The 23583-nt window shown below is 39.1% G+C and overlaps 1 long non-coding RNA gene across 1 annotated transcript; it reads left to right on the top strand.

Annotated features, from left to right (window-relative positions):
* Positions 1-22656: 22656 nt before the first annotated feature.
* On the top strand, positions 22657-23169 carry LOC138886872 (uncharacterized). The gene is made up of 3 exons (XR_011405803.1): positions 22657-22796; positions 22882-22935; positions 23004-23169. It is a non-coding gene; the product is annotated as an uncharacterized lncRNA (long non-coding RNA).
* The last annotated feature ends 414 nt before the right edge of the window (positions 23170-23583 follow it).

Below are 23583 nucleotides of genomic sequence, written 5' to 3'. Positions count from 1 at the left end.
TCCAATGGTGGACCTCTGAGAACCATCGAAGGCTTTCATATTGATTGCCCCATACTTTATCTCGTGTAGTCCTTTACCCAACTTTTTGAGTGTTACCAGTGGACAAATGTTGAGACTGGAACCTCCATCGATCAGGATTCTAGTGATAAAATAGTCTTCATATTGCACAGTAATGTGCAGCGCCTTGTTGTGCCCCAACCCTTCAGGTGACAGCTCGTCCTCATGAAAGGTGATCTTATGGCTCTCCAGCACTTGTCCTACCATGTTAGCCATTTCCTCGCCAGTGATGTTACTTGGTACATATGCTTCACTTAGCACCTTTAGCAGAGCATTCTTGTGTGCCTCAGAATTTTGTAGCAAAGTAAGAATGGAGATTTACGTTGGTGTTTGGTTCAACTGGTCGATGACCGAGTATTCCTTGGCTTGTAACTTTCTCCAAAGGTCGTCTGGACCTGTTTCAATGATGGGTGACCGGTTGGAGGTCTGCTTGCTCGACTTAGCTAGATATTCAGGGGTATAGACTCTACCAGTTCTTGTCATACCCTGTGCTACAACAGTCTCTTCGAACCTGACCTTGCCTTTCCTCCTTGCCTCGGCTGTATAATCCCAGGGTACAGCCATTGTATGGAATGGTGTCATGGTTTACATTGCCACTGGGATCGGTGTGGCTATCCTTACTCCGAACAGAGCACGTGCCTTGGGTGGTAAAACTACAACTTCAAACAGTGTTGGTGCATTTGTCGGAGACACGAATTTGACCTTAATTGGTAATGGTGTCTTAGCGGACGATGTTGCTTCAAATCCAAGTGGTACAGACAAGTTCACCTCAGCATCCTCAGATGGTTGAATCTGGACTATGATTGGATTGAGAGTAACTATTGGCTTCTTTGGGTCATCACCTTCTGCGATCAACCCAATTGATCTCTCGGGATCCCAATCATCCTCTATTTCAATCATGTGGATACCTCCACCCTTATGGTCTGGCAGAGGGTTGTTGCGGACATTTGGAGCGGGTTCCTTTGCCACAATAATCTTGTTATCAATTAAAGTCTAGATCTTGTCTTTCAAGGAACGGCATTCATCGATGGTGTGCCCTTTCATGTCGGAGTGGTATGCGCAGGATTTGTTTGGGTTAACCCACTGAGAAGGGTTCTCAGGGGTTACAACAGGGATGGGGTGACATAACCAGCAGCTTTGAGTCTCTTGTACAACTGGTCAATGGGTTCAGCAATAGTCGTATATTGTTTTGGAGGTTTGCGATCAAAAGTAGGTCGGGGTCTAGGGAAGTTTTGGCATGCAGGAGGTGATTGATAGTGGGATGGTTGCGCGTTGTAGGTTTGGTAGACATGTGCGGGTTGGGAATATCTAGGCGAAGTAGGTTGATATGTGGGAGGTGGGGGTGATTGATAAGTGGGTGGTGGAGTTTAATAGGAGGGTGAGGGTGCTTGGTAGTTCGGAGTGGGCTGATATGTGAGTGGAGGTGTTGGGTAAGTTTGGTATTTGATAGGGGATTTGGTTCTTTGTGCAACCATTACGGCCCCCACGTCCATTTTCTTGGACACACCACCGGACTGTAAGGCCTTATTTGTAGCCTGTAAGGCCTCAAAGTTTGTAACCATACTGCTTTCGATACCCTCTTCAATTCTTTCACCCAGTTTGATGATGTCGGAAAATTTGTGGCTTTCAATCATCATGAGTCATTCATAGTATTGTGGGTCTTGGGCTCGGACAAAGAATTTGTTCATCTGTTCCTCCTCTAAGGCAGGTTTGACCTTAGCAGCTTCGGACCTACAGCGAGTAGCATATTCGCGAAACGTTTCTGTAGGCTTTTTCTTTAGATTCTAAATATAGAACACATCCGGCGCATTCTCTGTGTCAAACCTGAAACTGTCCATAAAGTCGGACGCCATGCTTACCCAGCTTGACCACTTCTTTAGATCTTGAATGATGTACCAGGACAACGCATCTCCTTTCAGACTCCTCATGAACAGCTTCATGCGGATTCTCTCGTCTTTCCCTACTGCTTGTCGCAGTACGTCCTCAAATGGACCCTTAGATCACCCGTACCATCAAACATCTCGAACTTAGGAGGTTTGTACCCCTCTGGCAGTTCGATATCAGGTTGTATACAGAGGTTTTCATAGTTCAGCCCTTCTATCCCCTTGCTTCCCTCAACACCCTGGATTCGGCTAGTCAATTTCTTAAGTTCCTCAGCCAAGTTTCTGATAAGTATATCCTTTTCATCAGACTTAGGTGTGGTTGAGATAGGTTGGGTGGAGTGTGTCATGGTCTCCATGTAGATAGGGGTGTTATGGTGGGTGTGAAAATGGTCGTTTGTGGAGTCTTGGGGTTTTGGGATAAGTAGTGGAGTATTGTTTGGGGTATGGCAGGTGGTGCATTGGGTCTTTGGTGGAACAGTGTGATGGCGGGGAATGGGATGATTATGTTGCTTTGGGATATTTTGAGGAGGTGTAGGGTTTTGAGTGTTGGGAAAGTTGATATCTGGGGTGCTGAGGGAAAATGACACGCTTGCCAGATTCCGAACCTGATCGAGCTCTTCTTGGAATTTCAACAACTTCTGTTCCAGTTGTGACACATTTTCCTTAGGAACCTGAGTACCATGGCCATTGGTGGCCTCTACCCGTTCAATTGGATTCTCCTTTCTGACGTTGTTCGAATCTTCCATCTTGCTTTTGTTCTTGTTTTCGACAAGACTAAGAGGAGGAGTGGGTGGAGGGCCCCTGTATCTCGTGGAATATGATGATGTTGCCAGAGTGCACAAACTAACCTTGGGGAGGGGAATAATAAAACAAAAAGGTTACAAAATTAGTGAGGATCATAAAAAGTGTTGCAATATTTAAACACATAATGCGGGAATGTAAAGCGCATCCTAATTTGGGGACCTCTTTGTGCCCGAGGTAGGCCTAGCAACAAGTTGATTTGGAGAACTTAGGATGCTAAATGCCTCATTTTATTGATAGAAAATAAGACGAATCCCAAATTGACACTAAATAAACCGGAAATAAAAGTCACTAATGGCCATTGGCCTTATTACATTTATAAAGCGAAAAGATAAACTCTTATCTACTTGGTCCCAGAAGGACCTTCCCCAGATTCGTCATCCTTGGCTCCGTCGAATAGCTTCCCCAACTCGCGAAATCCCAGCAACAGGTATGCTCTGGCTAGGTGTCCGCCTTCGCTTCCTTCAGCATTTTGACAGTCTTCGACCCTTTTGAGAAACTTTCTCTCCAATTCCACTATGCCTCGCTCCAAGTATCCTAGTCGCTTGTTGGTACTGACAGCCATGTCCTTCTATTCCTCAATCAGCTTCTGGTTGGACTCTTGTATCTCGCGGTGTTCACTTTCGCATTCTCAGATCCTTTTATGCAGTTGGTTGTATTTGACATGTGCCTCGGCCCTTTCATCTATAATCATGTGACCTCGAGCAAACCCTGGTTGGCCCAGACCATCATGATTGTCTTCCAACCAACCTGATTAAAAAGGAGCGCAACCAACATGATACCTGTCCGGATCGATGGTATCTCTCCCCATTATGATCTTGCACTGCCACATATGTTGAGCTTGGCACTTGTAAGGACTATCATCATTCTGGAAGTCAGCCCGGAAATGACTCACCTTGTCGACCCTGGGTATAACCTGTTTCCTACCAGCTTGTCTCATAACTCGGAGAGGGACGTAAGGGTATGTTCCTCTTAGACCGATTAGTATTAGGAAAGGTGCATCTCTGGATCGGGCAATGAATTCCTTGGTGGGAAACCACTCGAACATCCATTGGACCCGTTCCTCAATCAGATTATCAAATAGCTCAACCCATCCTTTGGCATCCTCCGGCTGAGCGAACATATTGGGGATGTAATTCATTAGCTTTGGATGATGGAAAGCGATGTGATCATCCCAGTCCCTTCTCTGAATCTCTTGTCATTATTCGCTCTTTTGGAGATGTTCCATGAGCCAGAGTTAAAGTAATAAATTGCAGCCTTCGAAGTGTTTTGCTCCTCGTTGACACTTCTCCAAGGCTCGGTATATGTCTACAATGATCATGGGCACGATGCTGAATGGCTGCCCACCAATCCCTTCCATTAGGGTCTTAGTTACCATAGCAAGCCTAGTGTGGATTCTTGCTTTTTTCATCAGAAACACGATCAGCCCCAGAAAACAAAACATGAAGACGAAGACCCTTCGATGGATGTGCCCCAAGGATGTGATGGCAAACTCATCAGGGTAAGTACGGTAGGATTTGCTGTGACCGTACCTTTCATACAAATAGTCAAAAGGGATGTAGGATTCCTTCAGGTATGTCAATTTTAGATTTTTCTTCAAACCCATCATTTTGAGGAAACCCCTGCCTTTGCGATTCTCAGACATCAGCAGACACAGAGTTTCCCACACTAGACCGGCCAATCCTCTTATCTCCTCTAGCAAGGGTGTCATTTCAATGTCCCCAAAGCGAAATACAACCCTTTCACAATCCCAAAACAGTGTGGCAGCTTCTATGACCTTGTTGTTAGGTTGGATCTCCATGAGGGAAGGTAGGTTTCTCAGATACTTTCTGACGAGAGTTTGATCACTAGAATGAAGATCTTTCTACCAGCTTAGTAGTCATGGGTGAATGTTGGTGACCATGCCAAATCTAGGGACTTTGTGCCTCATATTTCTGCAAAACAAATAAGGTTAGACCCTTACCCCCACCAGACTTGACTATTTAATACTAATAATTATCATGAAGCATTTAGTTCTCCAAATAAGTGCACAAAACGCGGTGATGTCCGTTTGGGTTTAGGGAAACCCGATGGACTTTGGATAAGGCTATCTTAAAGGATCATTATGTGGACAACATAACTGACCCAGCTAGATTTGACCATGATGCATGAACAATTTGAATAGAGTAAGGTTTCTATGGGGTTTTAGACTGGTACCCTTGAGCGGACAACTCAAGGGGGAAGGCACGGAACCGTCGACTGCACCGCTGATAAACTGGTTTTACCGCAAATATGTCTTTCCGAATTTAGGGGGTAATGATATAGGAAGAGCACAACCACTTATTATAAGCGTCGTTATGGTATTTGTTTGGCACGAGTGGAGTATGATATTGAGCATGATTATGCAATAATTAAACATGTTGGCACGTATTTGCCCGTTAAGAAAGCGATAAATACAGCAGTTTCATAATTTAAAGCAGCAATAAATGAAGGAAACAAAGAAGATAAGTCAGTTGTGCATCTTGAAAATAAATTAAATGCTTAAAGAAATTTAAACAAGTAATTTCACATAAGGGAGGGTACAAATTCACAAGAACAATCTGAAGTGGTAAAAACCTAATGTCCCCAGAAGAGTCGTCATGCTGTCGGGCCCCCTTTTTCCCTCTTCGCATCGGAAAATCGGGTTTATGACATTTTGGGTATAGGACAACTCATTCCTTTTGGGAACTGGGTTTTGCATTTGAAGAGTTGTCACCTAATGATTTAAGGTGCATTAGGACACATATAGGGTTCATTTCGTTTGATAACCGGAGATAGGGCAAGGGCTTGAAATTATCCTAAGGGGAAGGTGTTAGGCACCCCTCAGGATCCACTAGTGTGGTTCATGGACAGATAGTTTTGTGAATTTTGTACAATTAAAATATAGACAAGAATAGGCTCAAATAGTAGGGGATTTAGGTTTATACACATAAGAGTTTGAAAGAACAATTATTAAAAGGCGAATTTTAAAAAGAAGTTACAGTTCTACAAATACTTGAGAATATAAAAAGGAAAGGGTCCTAGGTTTATTTATAATATGGATCACATCAATGCAATACCCGGTATGGCACTCCTCAGAAGAGAGGATACACGTGGTATTAGCGCACCGGTCATCATATTCATATCTACCATTCCCACTCAATTAAGGTATTAAAGCGTGGATTGGTCTCGACCTCTATTGCATGCTATTACATGTCCCATTCCTATCAGTCCCGGAGGAATTTAGGACTACTATTCCTATAAGAGGGAGGATTTTAGGCTGACTCTTGAGTTTTTAAAGGTAAAATACTAAGGCGGCATTCAAAACACATAGGACTGCACATTAGGGGAAACATATAAACAACTAAGAGGCTCATATATACCTCCTCAAGTAAAGCATATAAATAGCATGACTTAAACGCATTTAGGGTCAGAATTTAAAGTACTAAGGCAGGGGAGTTTTAATTGATGAAGCAGACCAATTTATTACATAACTCAGATAAGAGGTCTGAATTAGGCCTGCCTGCTGGTTATAGCAGTTGCTAATTAAACAAAGGCGGATTCAGTTTTATCATTATTACCTAAGGCTTGCCTAAGTGTGTACTGCTGACATCCTATAAGCGTGATATCTATTACTGATTCAGAATGGAGCAAAGAAGTGACAGTTTTAAACGAGCGATTTGGATCATATAAGCATGCTATCTAAACCGTATTAATAAAAGGAGTAGGTTGTTTAAAACTGATTCAAAACAGTACGAGTCAAATTGATTTTTAAGCTAGACTGGTTTCAGATCCTATAGGCATGATCTCTATTATTGTTGATTTTTAATTCTTATAGACATTGTCACACCTCCTTTTTACACCTCGAGAGGTATATAAAGGAGTTTTTCCACTTTAAGTGACATTATTCGAAATGGGATTATTTTATTTTATTTCTCAGAGTCGCCACTTGGAATATTTATTGGTGTCCCAAGTCACCGGTTTATTTTAAATCTCAAATCGAGGAAAATTTGACTTTCCTTTTGAAGTCTGAGAACCAAAAATTCTGAATAAGGAATTCTGTTAACCCGAGGGAAGGTGTTAGGCATCCCCGGATTCTGTGGTTCAAGCACGGTCACTTAAACTATCATAATTGGCCTATTATCTGATTTTAATACATGTTTTAGCCTATGGTACATTTTTAACTTATTAAACCGCTTTTAATTATTTTTAGGAAGATCCAACGTTATTTAAAATATGCCTTGAACCACGCCACATGAAATGCACCCGCGATCAACGTCACATTCTATTTAACGTTGTTAAGAATTGAAATTGGGTCACATAAAATGCACACCAGAGTTTAAGGAAATTGATTCAAATAGCGCGCCTAAAGCAACTACGCACTTTCAAGTTTACAAGGGCCGTGGAAAATTCAACTAATGGCACACCTCAATTTTTAAAGAGTTAAGATTAATTATATGAGGGTCATGGGTTATTTAATGAAAATGGCACCTCATATTATTTCACAAGGTTTTATTACTTGAAGTTGTTATGCTCGGGTTACATGAAATGCACCCCCCCCCCAAATTGAGATTCACGCTTTGTAACCATGCTATGGAAACCGTACCCATAGCCACGATAATTTATTATTGATCGCGCCTAAAGCAAGCTACGATATTCATATATTGTTATTCTAAACTACTTTGAGATTGGTGGTAAAGTCATTGATCATAGATATGGAGGCGTTTGGAGTACATGGAGTTTTTAAACTATTTGGAGTGATCTAGCAATTATTTATTATGGACTAAACGAGGGAAATAGGCCAGCTCGTTTATTTCAAAGTTCCTAGGCCTACACAAGGAATATCATTTGGCATGTTTCACGTGAATTGAACTTCGTCCATTCCTACAGCTCATTGTATCACAGTCCACTTACTCAATATGATCTAATCACTATAATCTCTCATTACTAACTCAATGGAGAGGAGACAGTAAAACAGAATAAGCAAATAATGTCAATTAATGAAGGCATCAAACACTTTTGAAAATCAAAATAAATCAATAACATGAGATAGTTGACTGAATCGATAGAGAAGAAATTGCATGCCTTTATTTTAGTTTAACTTTGAAATTTTCAAACCTGACCGGTTAATAGTCAGATTCACAAAACCACGACTACATACACACAGCCACATGACTCATCTTCATCATTAATTACTACATAAATTCAAACTAACAAATACAAGATACTTTAAATATGCCTAAATCAACACTTACGTACAATCAGTTAATGGCAGAATACAAAAACTACGATAAGAATTGCTAAATCCAACAAAGAAACACATAATTATACACTGCCATAACCTTGTAAGCATATTTTCATTGAACCAAAAATGGGAATTACATGACCGAGAAGGGAAACAGTACCTTAACCACAGCGACAAAGTTTCAAATAGCCAAGTAAAGGCCGAAAAGCACAGCTACAAGTTGAAATCAGCTACTAATCGTAAGGGACAACAACAAACAGTAATAGACAGCAACTCTAAGCTCCAAACAACCTTCGTAAACCCAGAATATGTATACCAAATGAGTGACCGAAATTCCATCTTCTTTTTCCTCTTTTCTGTTTTTATTTTTTTTTATTTTTTCGAGATCTGTTTCTCCCTTCCCCCTTTTCGTGGGTGTGTGTATTTGTTTGTATGTGTGTGTTTATCAGATAAATGAGGGTGTGTGGGGGTCAGGTGTGAGAATGAAGAAGGAGAGGGCTCTAGTTCTTGGTGATGGTGAAAATGGCGGCTAGGATCTGCTGAAGAACGAAGGGGTGAGGGTCTGTTCTTCTTCGAGAGAATAGAGGGGAAGGGTTCTTATTATTGAATGGAAAATTAGAGAAGAAGATCGGAAATGGGGTGACTTTCGACCGGCTTGGTTTTTGAGATTGGGAGATCCGCCGTTTGCTCTCTATCTTCTAAGGGTGGGGAGGTCTCTTTTTGATTTTTGGGAGTCTGCGGCTGACAGCGTTTTCTGTAGCTGTCAGCCTTATTGTTTCAGCTCTTAGCCCCCTCTTTAGTGGTGAGAACGGCGGATCCAAGTTTTTGTATAGGTTTTTAGATGTAGGTCACTATTTAGGCACTAGGTACTATTATATAGGGATAGTAATTAGGTTAGGAGTATGGGCCTAGTAATTATGGGCTTGGAAGTTATGGGTTAGGTCCGAAAATTAAGCCTAAAAATGGGTTGCTTGAACCCAAGTTTTATTCTTTTCCCGCGAACGAGACTAAAATACTACCTTATTTATTAATTAATTTTACTTAAATAAAATAACTATTAAAATAAGACTAACCGTTAAAACAAAACTATTTTTGGTATTTTTCAAGATTAAAAATGACTACAAAACATTAATGAAACTATTTTTTGTAATTTTCGTTTCTTGTAATAAAATAAAGTTAAAGAGTAAAAATGAGTTGCATTAGCTATATTATGCCTAAATTAAATATTTACGTGCTAAAATATGAAAAATCTTGGGGAGGATCAAAAATCACATGTCTACAGCTGCCCCTCTTTGATTGGAAATACGAAGTATTTTCAGACAAAGAACGACTAGACAGGTTTTTTGATCCGACTCTTATTTAGGGAAACCGAAAGCTAAAAGAAAGGAAAATGTGACTGAGCTCTGGTATCTGAGCTGCCTGCATATCCTTGGCTATAAAGGAATTAGGCCACGTGTAGTTCAGAAGTAAAAACAGTGATGGAGTATACTGAGGTGGAGAGCCGGTCGAGGTGCCGTTCCGCTGAGGTTCTGGTCTGCGATCCCGTTATTACATCAAAACCAAAAATGATAAGACTAACTAAGCTTATCAACTACGAGTTACAAGATTCCTATCTATGAGTCTTCTGAAGCTTGATCTTCAGTCTTGGTAGGTTTTTCATGCGGACCCTGATCTGAATCTTGATACTTGTTAGCCGCAGGTGTTGGTTCAATCTTCTTCAGCTTTTCAAACCAAGACGGAACATGCAGAGCTTGTGACCTCAGCCCTGTCTTGAGCAGCTCACATCTTTCATTAACTTCTACATTTGGATTCACTTCTTATCTTTCTTTTTGTTGTTTTTTTTTCTTTTTATTCTGGATTGTGACAAACTTCTGTTGATCATCTCGGACTGCTGACTCGCATTCTTGACGCGAGCGTCTTTTGTTGCTGACCTGAATTGCATTCTAAATTGAATTCCCTTTTTTCCAGGTGGGTGCCTGATTGCTGAACTTGAACTGACTTCCTTTGAAACTTGAACTGTTTTTCCTTGAAACTCGAACTGTTTTCCCTTGAAACTTGAATTGTCTTCCTTCGAAACTGTTTTCCCTTGAAACTTGAACTATCTTCCCTTGTTCTCCAGGTGGGCGCCTGAATGCTGAACTTGACTTGTCTTCCTTCGAAACTGGAACCGTTTTCCCTTGTTCTCCGGTGGGCGCCTGATTGCTGAAACTTTTTGTGTTCCGTTGTTTTCCATGTGGGTGCCTGCAATCAAAACCAACAAAACAAACAAAATTTTCTGCCCCAATTTGCACTAGGAAGATTTGTGAGTTGTTAGCAATATTGTAAACCACTTATACTATTGATGCAATGATGAGTAAACTAAAGACTAGTCTAGGATGTACGTCTCCTAAAAGTGATTGAGCTTGCGGAAAACTATAAACTAAGCTTGACGAAAGTAAAGACTGACCCTATTCTCCAGGCGGGACCCCTGATTTCAAGAAAACTAAACATTGATAACTTAAGAAAACTAATAATTGACCCCTCTCTTTTTTCAAATTCAGACTTCTTCTTTTTTTCCAAAATATCGTAGGAGAAAATTCGTCAGACTAAGTTCTCTATCTTAGGAGAAAGATTCATCAGACTAAGACGTTAATCCTAGGAGAAAATTCATCAGACTAGGTCCTTTTTCTCTTTTTTTTTGTTTTTTTTTTTTGGTATCTTAGGAGAAAGATTCATCCGACTAAGACGTTTATCCTAGGAGAAAATTCAGCAGACTAAGATTTTGATCCTAGGAGAAAATTCATCAGACTAGGTTTTTTATCTTAGGAGAAAAAGTCATTAGACTAAGACATCTATCCTAGGAGAAAGTTCATCACACTAGGTTTTACCTTAGGAGAAAATTCATTAGACTAAGATTTCTATCCTAAGAGAAAGTTCATCAGATTAGGTCTTCTATCTTAGGAAAAAAATTCATCAGACTAAGATTTTGATCCTAGGAGAAGATTCATCAGACTAAGATTTTTATCCTAGGAGAAAGTTCATCAGACTAGGTCTTCTATCTTAGGAGAAAAATTCATCAGACTAAGATTTTGATCCTAGGAGAAAGTTCATCATACTAGGTTTTCTATCTTAGGAGAAAAATTCATCAGACTAAGATTTTGATCCTAGGAGAAAATTCATCAGACTAGGTCACTTTTGTTATCTTAGGAGAAAGATTCATCATACTACGATTTTGATCCTAAGAGAAAATTCATCAGACTAGGTTCTCTATCTTAGGAGAAAGATTCATCAGACTAAGATTTATATTGGGAGGAAAATCCATCAGACTAGGACTTTTTATCCCAGGAGGAAAAATGTGAAGATCAATGGCAAGATTTTATGCACAATAGCAAAACAAATAAAGGCAAAGATTTGAAAAACTTCCCTTTGTCGGCTCTTCTCGTCTTTTCTTTTTCTTCTTTTTTTTGTTGTTTTTTCTTTTTTTCATTTTTTTTCTTTTTTTTAATCACTTTCCTTGCACCGCTTTGTTCCTGTTTCATACAAAGAAAAATTTGTCAGTTTTGAAAAATGGTGGTCGATTTGTAGCCTTGAGTCTTGGGCAGCTTGGCTTCTGCTCAATCAGCTTGAGTCGGCTTCAAGAGACTTTTGCTCTGCATCAATCCTAATTGTTTCACATCTAGTATCATTTGTACTTGCGGCTCAATCAGCCTTATCTCAACTGGAGATCTTTGCCTAGGTGACCCTTTCCGATATCTTTAATGACTTTATGCTTTTTGAGCAATTTGTCTGTCAAAGAGAATCACCAGTTATCTTTCTTGCACTAAGTAGGCTGAGAAGAGTGTTTTTGGGGAAGCCTTTGTATGAATCCTCAAGGTATATTGACAAAAACAACTTAGTGCTGGCCAAATTTGCTTTATGCAATTGAAAAGCTCGTAGCAGATTTTGAAATCTTTTCTTGCTTGTTTTGACAAGGACCGACTCGGAGTGAAGGACACAATGATGCAATGAAACAAGTATTAACAAGAAATGCCCCTGTCAGAAAGACAGAAGGAAGAGTTCTTTTTTCTTTTTTCTTTCAATAACTAGCCTTAATAATCATGACATGCATTTTGGACTTAACGGTCGATCTACCAAACTTCCCTTTTACCATTCTTATGACCTTTGAAGTCGGGCTTGTTTATGCCAATTCTTCGCATCAGCTTCATGACTCACTTTCGACTAGTAGTGCCCGAGGGGTTTTCACCAACAAGCTCTCTCATTTATTCATCTCTGCTTACCGTCGCCTTACAGTGCCCATGAAGGTTTTCACTAGTAAGACTCTCTCATTTTCCTTATTTTTCTTTTTCTTTTACTTTCTTGTGCGAGCAACTTGACAGTGTTATATGTCGTGTGACAACCGTTGCTCATTGCATGGTTCTCTTGGCATTCTTGAAGGCATATTGGGAGGTCTTTATTTGGAAGGTTTTTGGATAGGGTTGGAAAAAAGGCCGACATGAGGCTCAAACAGACTAAAGATGATGAGGTTGTATACTTACATCTTTTGGAATCGACTCTTTTAAAAATGAAATAAAATCTTTGCCCAGTTTCAGCTATTGGGGAATTTTTTGAATTTTTTTTTTCTTTTAAATTCTTATTTGGTTGGACCGAACCGTGAGGCTGCCTACGTATCCTTTTTTTTAAGAAATCAGGTCGAACGTAGTTCAAACATCTGACTTAACTTTTTTTTTCATCTATCTTTTTGTTTCTTTTCCTTTTTTTTCTTTTTCAAAACAAGTTGCCCTAGCTTCTATTTTCTGGGGGCATGGACCTTTGTCAATTCTTTTCTTCTTCATTTTTTTTTCACTTGAAAATTGCCTCAGTTTGTACTCTTGGGACATGGACGTTTTTTTTCTTTTTCTTTTTTGACTCTTGACTCTAAACTTGATTCCAAAAGAGGTGGTCAAAGAAAACAGCACAGGCTCAAAAGGGGTAGCGAAGGATATAAAGTGTTTGGGTAGCAGAAAAAGGGTCTCCCAGCCTCAAGAACGCCAAACATAGTATCTTTTCACGATCACAGCATTGATGAACATGATTGTCTTCTTGGTGTGTCGTGGTCACAAGACACTTTTCATCTCTTAATGTCAAACTTTCCAACAAACTTCAATTGATTAAACATCATCAAGCCCGATCTTCACAATGATTTGAAGGTGAATTTTACTCGACCTTAGTTCCAAAGTATTTTAACTCTTTATTCATCCTCAAAAATGCCTTTTCCTCATTTGTCCAATTCAAACTTAAATAAATTTTCTAAGATTTGGCCAAAAATTCCGCATGCATGTCATGTCATTAAAACTAGCGGGAAAAGAACTAAGCATGGAATGACACAAAAGGATAAATTGTATTTCATTGAGTAAACAACAAGACAAATAACCTAAAATCCGAGTTACAGCCCTAAATAACCCAGCTAATGAAAATAGCAACAGAACAGAAAGACAAGACTCACACAAACAGAATGGAGGGATAGAAGGATTTGACTAAATAAAACAAATAAAATCTGGATCACAACCCTAAAATAACCCAGATAATAGATTAAACATCAAAACAAACTACGCTTGACAACCTAGTGAGGAGGGAATGACTTTACAATTGCTAAGCTTGACATTTAGCCACAAATTTACTCATCAGAATCAGCAGAGCCTTCTCCAATTTCAAAATCATTAACTTCAGTTAGCAAATTCCCCAGAGGATTCTCATACTCCCTGTCACCACGCATCATCCCCACAAAGTGTGCATCATGATGTGCAGGTAAAGGATTCTACGCGATATTCTGGGTGTTAGTCTTGGATCACAATCAGGTTTTCCTGGATCATCCTTTCTATTTCTCTTTTCAAATCCTAACAGTTTTCAACATTGTGCCTCTGGGCATTGGAATGGTATTCACACCTTTTAGAAGGGTCAAAGCTTCTTGCACGTGGGTCCACATGATTTGGAGGAATAGGTGCAATCATGTCATAATTCTTTAATTTCTCAAACAAGCTTGCATAGGACTCTCCTATTGGTGTAAAATTATCTTTCAACTTTTGTTCCCCTCTATACCTCTGGCCTGGATGTGGGTTATAGGGTACCTGAAAATTTTGTGGAAGCTGGTGGAGATTTTGTGATGCTCGTGCTTGCCTTCTGGGGTGTTTTGGTGGCTGGACAACATACTGATGTGGAGCGATAGAGTATTGTGGGTTCTGAGGTGGATAGCAATACTCAGGGGAGTCATGGGAAACCTGATGAGGCTGCGCATACCTTCGAGGTGTTTTCTTGGGACCTCTTCTCGAACCTGTTTTCATCATGATTTCTTCATCCTTCTCATTCGTGCCACTGAAATTATCAGATTCAACCTGGACAGCCTGAGTTGCGGCTTTAAGAACTGCTTGACTTATAATTTTGCCTATCTTAAGACCATTCTCTACCATTTTTCCCATTTTGATTGCTTCCGAGAAGGATTTGCCCACTGCGGACATCATGTTTTGAAATAATCTGGCTTTTGAACGTGAAGGAAGACAGTGATTAGCTCATGGTCGTCCATGGGTGGCTTAACTCTAGCTGCTTGCTCTCTCCATTTAATGGCATATTCCTTGAAACTTTCAGTTGGTTTCTTCTTCAAGTTTGAAAAGGAATTGCGGTTTGGGGCAATGTCAATGTTGTATTGGAACTGTTTGACAAAGGCCAGTGTCATGTCATCCCAGACATACCATCGAGATGTGTCTTGATCCATAAACCATTCAGAGGCTACTCCCATAAGGCTTTCCCCAAAATATGCCATCAACAATTCTTCATTTCTTCCCATACCTCTCAGTTGATTGCAATATCTTTTCAGGTGGGCTATGGGATCTCCATGTCCATCGTACTTTTCAAATTTGGGAGTCTTGAAACCAGGCGGCAAATGGACATCGAGGAACATACATAGATCTTTGAAGGCAACACTTTTTTGACCAGCCAACCCTTGCATGTTTTTCAACCGTTGTTCTAAGCTTTTCACTTTTTGGATCATTTCTTCATGTACCATCTTTCGGGCAGGCTTCTCAATCTTTGCAGGAAGATCAAACGAGTACGAGTGGTACTGCTCTTGCTGTGTAGCAAATTGTGACTCATGACGAGGTTGTCCTCGACCACTGGCCCATGCTTGACACATTTCGGTCATTTGCTATTACAGTATTCTATTTTTCTCAAACACAGTAGACTCTTGTTGAACCCTCTGACCTTGAGTCTCTTGAGCACTTGTAACGGCTTCGATGTCAGTTATCATTTTTCCTTGGATCTTGTGTTTCCAGCTTACCACAAACCGACCACCTCAACTTTCTTCAAAATTCAAAACAAAACATGTTAGAATGGACTCAGTCGGTCCTTATTATTATTAACAATATTTTTTTATTTTTTCATTTCTTTTTAATGGTGATCGAACCTGATGTGGGTTGCCTACGTATCATGTGGGAACATGAATCAAATCTTGCGTAGTTCGGGAAGATCATGAATAAAGTAAATAAACTAACTTTGTTTTTTTTGAATTTTTTATTTTATTTTTTCGAAAGAAAGACTTATAAAGAAGAAAGGGAATATTTTTGGATTTTGATTTTTCCTTCAGCATTTTTGCAAAGAAAAACTTCTAAAGAAAAATATTTTTTTTTAATTTTTTTTGGAATTTCGAAAGAAAAACTTCTAAAGAAGAAAGAAAATATTTTTGGAATTTTATTTTGAATTTATGAAAGAAATGCTTCTAAAAAAAGAAAATATTTTTGAATTTTGAATTTTCTTTTCAATTTTGAAAGAAGAATGAAAATATTTTTGGATTTTTGGAAGAAATTAAAAGAAAATATTTTTGTATATTTTTTTTTAAAAAAAAACAATTAGGGTCTAAAAGAAAGGCTTTCTAAAGAAGCAAGTAATGAAAAATATTTTTGGATTTTTTGAAAATTGGGGTCTAAAAAAAAAGACTTTTCTAGAGAGGAAGTAAAGGAAAATATTTTTGGATTTTTTTTGAAAATTATGGGCCGGAACCGATGAGGTTTGCCTACATATCTCACATCCGGTGAGAATCAGACCCGCGTAGTTCGCCTGTTTTGATGCAACAGGAAAATATGACTTATTTTGAAATGACTTTTTCTTTTTTTGTTTCAAATTTTTGGCAGAGTTTCAGGATAATTCAAATACCTACTTCTCACTCTCTTTTCTTTTTCTTTTTTTTTCATTTTCTTTCCCTATTCTAGAAGTCAGTCAACATGTAAGCCGAAACAAACAGATACACAAGTAGCACGTAAGATGCATCAGGATGGTCTTTTAATTTGGGTATACTTGTCCTAGACGGACCCAACCCCTATGTTGAGTCCCCAAAGTCAAATGCACGTCATGCAAACAAGCATTCCTACTAGGGATCCGGCATGAGGCTATGTTATTCTAGATTTAAAAACCTGGGTGTATTGTTCTAGACCTGGCTTACCCGAGCGGACGGCTCGAGCTGGGGGAGGGGGGCAGCGTACCGGGAATATAGAAGCTTCACCGGCTTTGTAACTTGTCCGAACCTCGTTCTAAAATTGGATAAGACTCTAAACAGAAGAGAAGTCACACGAAGTGCACACTCCCCAGATAATTTAGAAGACTCCGAGAGAAGAAGGGTTTCTTAGTAGTCTATATACAATTCACATAATATTAAAGCGGTAAAAAGCGGCATTTAGCACATCAGGCTCAAACATGTACAAAAATTAAATAATAAATAAAGCCAATTACAACAGCTATTCTAAGCTCGAATTCTTGAACCCTGAACCAGAGATTCTGGGTTCTTTTCCCCAGCAGCGTCGCCAGAGCTGTCACACCTCCTTTTTACACCCCGAGAGGTATATAAAGGAGTTTTTTCACTTTAAGTGACATTATTCGAAATGAGATTATTTTATTTAATTTCTCAGAGTCACCGCTTGGAATATTTATTAGTGTCCCAAGTCACCGGTTTATTTTAAATCCCAAATCGAGGAAAATTTGACTTTCCTTTTGAAGTCTGCCAACCAGAAATTCTGAATAAGGAATTCTGTTAACCCGAGGGAAGGTGTTAGGCACCCCCGGATTCCGTGGTTCTAGCACGGTCGCTTACACTATCATAATTGTCCAATTATCTGATTTTAACACATGTTTTAGCCTATGGTACATTTTTAACTAATTAAAGTGCTTTTAATTATTTTTAGGAAGATTCAACGTTATTTAAAATATGCCTTGAACCACGCCACATGAAATGCACCCGCGATACACGTCACATTCTATTTAATGTTGTTAAGAATTGAAATCACATGAAATGCACACCCGAGTTTAAGTAAATTGATTCAAATAGCGTGTCTAAAGCAACTACGCACTTTCAAGTTTACGAGGGCCGTGGAAAATTCAACTAATGACACACCTTGATTTCTAAAGAGTTAAAATTAATTATATGAGGATCATGGGTCATTTAATGAAAATGGCACACCTCATATTATTTTACAGGGTTTTATTATTTGAAGTTGTTATGATCTGATTACATGAAATGCACCCCCCAAATTGAGATTCACGCATTGTAACCATGCTACGGGAACCATACCCATAGCCACGATAATTTATTATTGATCGCGCCTAAAGCAAGTTATGATGTTCATATATTGTTATTCTAAACTACTTTGAGATTGGTGGTAAAGTCATTGATCATAGATATGGAGGCGTTTGGAGTACATGGAGTTTTTAAACTATTTGGAGTGATCTAGCAATTATTTATTATGGACTAAACGAGGGAAATGGGGCAGCTCGTTTATTTCAAAGTTCCTAAGCCTACACAAGGAATATCATTTGGCATGTTTCACGTGAATTGAACTTCGTCCATTCCTACAGCTCGTTGTAACACAGTCCACTTACTCAATATGATCTAATCACTATAATCTCTCATTACTAACTCAATGGAGAGGAGACAGTAAAACAGAATAAGCAAATAATGTCAATTAATGAAGGCATCAAACACTTTTGAAAATCAAAATAAAGCAATAACATGAAATAGTTGACTGAATCGATAGAGAAGAAATTGCATGCCTTTATTTTAGTTTAACTTTGAAATTTTCAAACCTGACCGGTTAATAGTCAGATTCACAAAACCACGACTACATACACACAGCCACATGACTCAATTTCATCATTAATTACTACATAAATTCAAACTAACAAATACAAGATACTTTAAATATGCCTAAATCAACACTTACGTACAATCAGTTGATGGCATAATACAAAAACTATGATAAGAATTGCTAAATCCAACAAAGAAATACATATTTATACACTGCCATAGCCTTGTAAGAATATTTTCATTGAACCAAAAATGGGAATTACATGACCGAGAAGGGAAACAGTACCTTAACCACAGCGACAAAGTTTCAAATAGCCAAGTGAAGGCCGAAAAGCACAGCTACAAGTTGAAATCGGCTACTAATCGTAAGGGACAACAACAAACAGTAATAGACAGAAACTCTAAGCTCCAAACAACCTTCGTAAACCCAGAATATGTATACCAAATGAGTGACCGAAATTCCATCTACTTTTTCCTCTTTTCTGTTTTTTTTTTTTCGAGATCTGTTTCTCCCTTCCCCCTTTTCGTGGGTGTTTTTGTTTGTTTGTATGTGTGTGTTCATCAGATAAATGAGGGAGTGTGGGGGTCAGGTGTGAGAATGAAGAAGGAGAGGGCTCTAGTTCTTGGTGATGGTGAAAATGGCGGCTAGGATCTGCTGAAGAACGAAGGGGTGAGTGTTTGTTCTTCTTCGAGAGGATAGAGGGGAAGGGTTCTTATTATTGAATGGAAAATTAGAGAAGAAGATTGGAAATGGGGTGACTTTCGACTGGCTTGGTTTTTGAGATTGGGAGATCCGCCGTTTGTTCTCTATCTTCTAAGGGTGGGGAGGTCACTTTTTGATTTTTGGGAGTCTGCAGCTGTCAGTTTTTTTGTTTCAGCTCTTACGGTGCGGAACCAAAATGTGGTTTATTTTTACTCAAAATATTTAAATAAGTGTAAAAAAAAAAATTACCAAACTATATATAACGCCACAAATAGTGGCGCTATACAGTAATGTTAACTGCACTGTTACTGTATAGCGCCACTATTTGTGGCGTTATACTGACACATCTTACATAGCGCCATTAATAGTGGCGCTATACGCTTTATTACCTGAACACATAGCGCCATTAATAGTGGCGGTATACCCCTTAATACAAATCCTCCATCTTTTTCTTCTTCGTTCCATCTCCCTCATTTCTCATTTCTGGTCCCCCACCACCACCACCACCACCACCGATTCTGCCCACATTTTTTAAAATAAAAAAAAATTTGGGTCCCCCCGTCATATAAAAGTTTAATATTTGTGGTCCCACTGTCGAGTAGAGCTTCGTGTTATTGTGGATTCACTCTTCCGGAGTCAAAATTTCGATCTATCTACATTCCGAAAATTCTAAATCGAGGTATTTCGATTTATTTTAAGTTGAAACTTTTATAACAATGCATATTACTTGATTTGTATGTGTTCTATTTCGGTTTGTGTTTATTTTTTCCGAAACTAGCATGTTAAATTTTATCCGGATTTAATTTTAGTGTTGTATAAAAATATGTAAATTAGTCTAAAAATGTGTTTGTTAATATCCTCATGTATATTTATGTGTTTTTATGCCGTTTAGTTTAGATTATTTTTTAGCGTAGTAAAATGTAGACTTTTTTAGCGTAGTAAAACGTAGAACTTTTTAGCGTAGTAAAACGTAGACCCTTGTAGCGTAGTAAAATGTAGAGCCTTGTAGCGTAGTAAAATGTAGAGCCTTACAATTAATTCTTACAATTAATTTATTAAAAAATATGAATAAAAATTATTTAAAAAAAAACATAAACTTATTAATGATAGTTTGGTACTACTGGGCCTCAGAAAATCTAGCACGAAACCCATAATTATAAAATATATTTATATATATATACATATAATTTTTACAATTAATTTATTAAAAAATATGAATAAAAATTATAAAAAAACATAAAATTATTAATGATAGTTTGGTACTACTGGGCCTCAGAAAATCTAGCACGAAACCCATAATTATAATATATATATATATATATATATATTATTTTTACAATTTAGTTATTAAATAAATATGAATAAAAATTATTAAAAAAATATAAAATTATTAATGATAGTTTGGTACTACTGGGCCTCAGAAAATCTAGCACGAAACCCATAATTATAATATATATATATATATATATATATATTATTTTTACAATTTAGTTATTAAATAAATATGAATAAAAATTATTAAAAAAATATAAAATTATTAATGATAGTTTGGTACCACTGAGCTTCAGAAAATCTAGCACGAAACCCATAATTATAAAAATTATATATAGGTATATATAATTTTTACAATTAAGTTATTAAAAAATATTAAAAAAATATAAAATTATTAATGATAGTTTGGTACCACTGGGCCTCAGAAAATCTAGCACGAAACCCATAAGTATATATATAATTTTTACAATTAAGTTGTTAAAAAATATGAATTTAAATTATAAAAAACACACATAAATTTTAATGATAGTTATTAAAAATTATGAATTTGCAGTTGACGACATGGATGCACCTATACATCCCGGCCCTCGGACGTCGGAGCTACTACCCCTACAGCCCCAGCATAGATCCGAGCATATATGGGGGGGAGAGTTGCTTACGCAGACTTTTCGGGGCAGGAGAGTGGATTTATTGTGGGAGTTTTTGACTCCTCCCCGCGTTCTACATCCCCGTGTGGTCCATCACCTGGAGGAGATGGGATTATATAGGATCATTAGCATTGGCCGGATACAGCTCGACTATGCTTTGATCACGGCGTTGATTGAGCGGTGGCGACCGGAGACGCACACTTTCCATCTGCCCATCGGCGAAGCCACCATCACACTCCAGGACGTCGAGATTTTATATGGCCTGTCCACCGATGGCTTGCCAGTTTTACTGCCTGGGAACATGAGATATTTTAACCGGGCTTCATATATGGATATGCTGCACAGGCTCACGGGCTTCAGGTCCGAGGACCCAGATGTAGCAATTGGGAGCAGTCGTATGCAGTTGGTCCCCATTAGAGACCACTTGGTGCAGATCCACGATACTATCACCGACGACTCAGCGGAGGTGGATGTGGAGCAATATACGAGGCTGTTGTTGATCCTTCTATTTGGGGGGGTCTTGTTCCCGAACACTTCGGGGAACCTAGTGGGCCTTCATTTTCTGCATCATATTGCGGACTTCGATGATACAGCCAGCTACAGCTGGGGTGGTGCTGTCCTATCTTTTTTGTACAGGCAAATGTGTCGGGCATTCATGGCCACACAGAGAGACGTTTGTGGCTTTCTGCCACTTCTACAGGTGACAACTTATTCAAATAATTTGTCGTTTAGTTACAATTCTACCTAGTTATAGTTAATCTTTACGTCAACTTTCTGTTTTAGGTTTGGGTGTGGGAGCGATTTCTGCAACTTCGGCCACCTCTACCACAACTACCGGCTAATGTACATATTTCTGATCTCCCTCTAGCTTGTAGGTAGGTATTGCGTCATAGACTTGCACGAGAGTATCATGGCCATCATAATCTCCCCTTCTGTAGGGATGTGTTGGATTTTCTGGAGGATGCACATGTGAATATCTAACTAAACTTACCAATTATTGTTTAACTAGGTGTTGCGCATACTAACGGTTTGTGTTATTATTTGATAGTTCATCTGGACGCCGTACAGCGAAGAGCTGGATAGGTACCCTGCCAGCGTATTGCACGCACGGTCGCCATATTTGGAGGGCTTCCGTCCCTCTCACGTGCCTCGATATTGTTGAGCATCATGCCTCAGAGCGAGTATTTCGTCAGTTTGGATTTCCGCAGTCTATACCGACTCAGCCTGCATGGGATCCTTTACATTATGAGAGGGATGATAGGATGAGAGTGGACGACACATTTATTGAGTGGCTGACAGCGCAGTTGGGTATTTGGGACAGCCGAGGGGACTTGACCCCAGCTCCGCAACACTTTCCTATCGAAGTTTATATGGCATGGTACCGCACTGTTTCCCGACTTTATATTGGGAACCCAGTTCATCAGGTAGATGGTCGGTATGTCTCATACGCCGGGAGACATGAGGCTCTGGTATGTTTTCTGTTATTATCAATTACATTAATAGTAATTTCTAGTCAAATACGTAGTTTATATTAAAAACTTTTGTGCAGGCGATTGGATTGCATACCGTATATCGTATGGGGCAGCAGATGCAGAGTTATGTCCACGACCCTGTGATCATGCAGGACTATAGTCGTCGCTTAATGGATGTGGCTGCCCAGACACTGCAGCAAGGCCGATCGGATCAGCGTTTGGCACACCAGCCAGATTATATTGACCCAGCCACGTACCAGCGAGGTCGTGGTATGCCACGGGGTGGTGGCCGACGAGCTGCTGCTGCTCCACGACGACCTGCTGGTGTTGGACGACGTGGTCGTGGGCGGAGAGGAGGTCCCCAGCATGGGGGCTTTGAGGCTCCTGCTGATGATGTTGCTGCTAATATGGGAGGTGGCATGCATGAGACCGACATGCCGTCTTACAACCTTGGCATTTATGACACTCCAGGGGCGTCGCAGGTGACCCCATCGGGTCAATTCTTGATCATGGGCTCGGATTTTCAAGGAGTGGAGTTGGGTAGATATTTCCCTGGCCCGTCTACCACTGATGAGTCTCGACCGATCCGAGATTTTGATAGTGGGCACCGACTGAGTTATGGCAGCTCATCACATGCGCAGGTATGAGTTTATTAGTATTAATTTTATTACTGTTTTTACTATAACTTATTTATTTTGTTTTAACTTTATTAATTTACTTTTTTAGGCTTCATGCGATGCTGCGACAGATGACTACATTCAGGATCCAGACACGATTATGGTAAGACAATATAAATTTTTGTGAATTGTAATGTAGTTTTCTATACTAAGTTTGATATTATTATGTAGCCTTCTACTGGACCTGACAGCACCACCGATACATGTCATCTTGTGCCGCATCCGGCCATAAGGAGACGACTTGATGATGATGATCCTGATAGCGTACCCGGGCGGCAGGGGATGCGCCTCAGGCCAACGGCTACTTTGAGACACACCGGATGCGGGACACATTGATTCGGTCTTCCATTTTTTGTTTTTTTGGTGTAAATAATATTTAGTCGAATATGACAGTTACTTTTTTTTAGTTCTCATTTCGTTTTATAGTATTTGGTATAGTAACACAACAACTTAAACTTAACTTCCACTTAAATTAAAATAAAATTTAGTACAACAAACAAGGAAAACATTACTACAACACAAACACAAACATAACAGGCCAACATAATAAAAATACATGACATATGAAAATGACACTAAACACATACACGCCAATGCTCCATCCTCAGTTGTCATTTATTCTTCGCTCCAACCACTTAAATCGTTCTTCCATTTGTTCTTTTTCTTCTTCTAACTCTTTCACTCTCGCCTTCACCTCCGCAAGTTCCCGTTTATATTTTTCGTTGCGTTCCTTGTGTGCTTCACAATTCCA

This window comes from Nicotiana sylvestris, chromosome 3 (genome assembly GCF_000393655.2).
Source record: "Nicotiana sylvestris chromosome 3, ASM39365v2, whole genome shotgun sequence".
NCBI lineage: Eukaryota > Viridiplantae > Streptophyta > Magnoliopsida > Solanales > Solanaceae > Nicotiana > Nicotiana sylvestris.
This window is presented reverse-complemented; position numbering and strand designations above follow the sequence as displayed.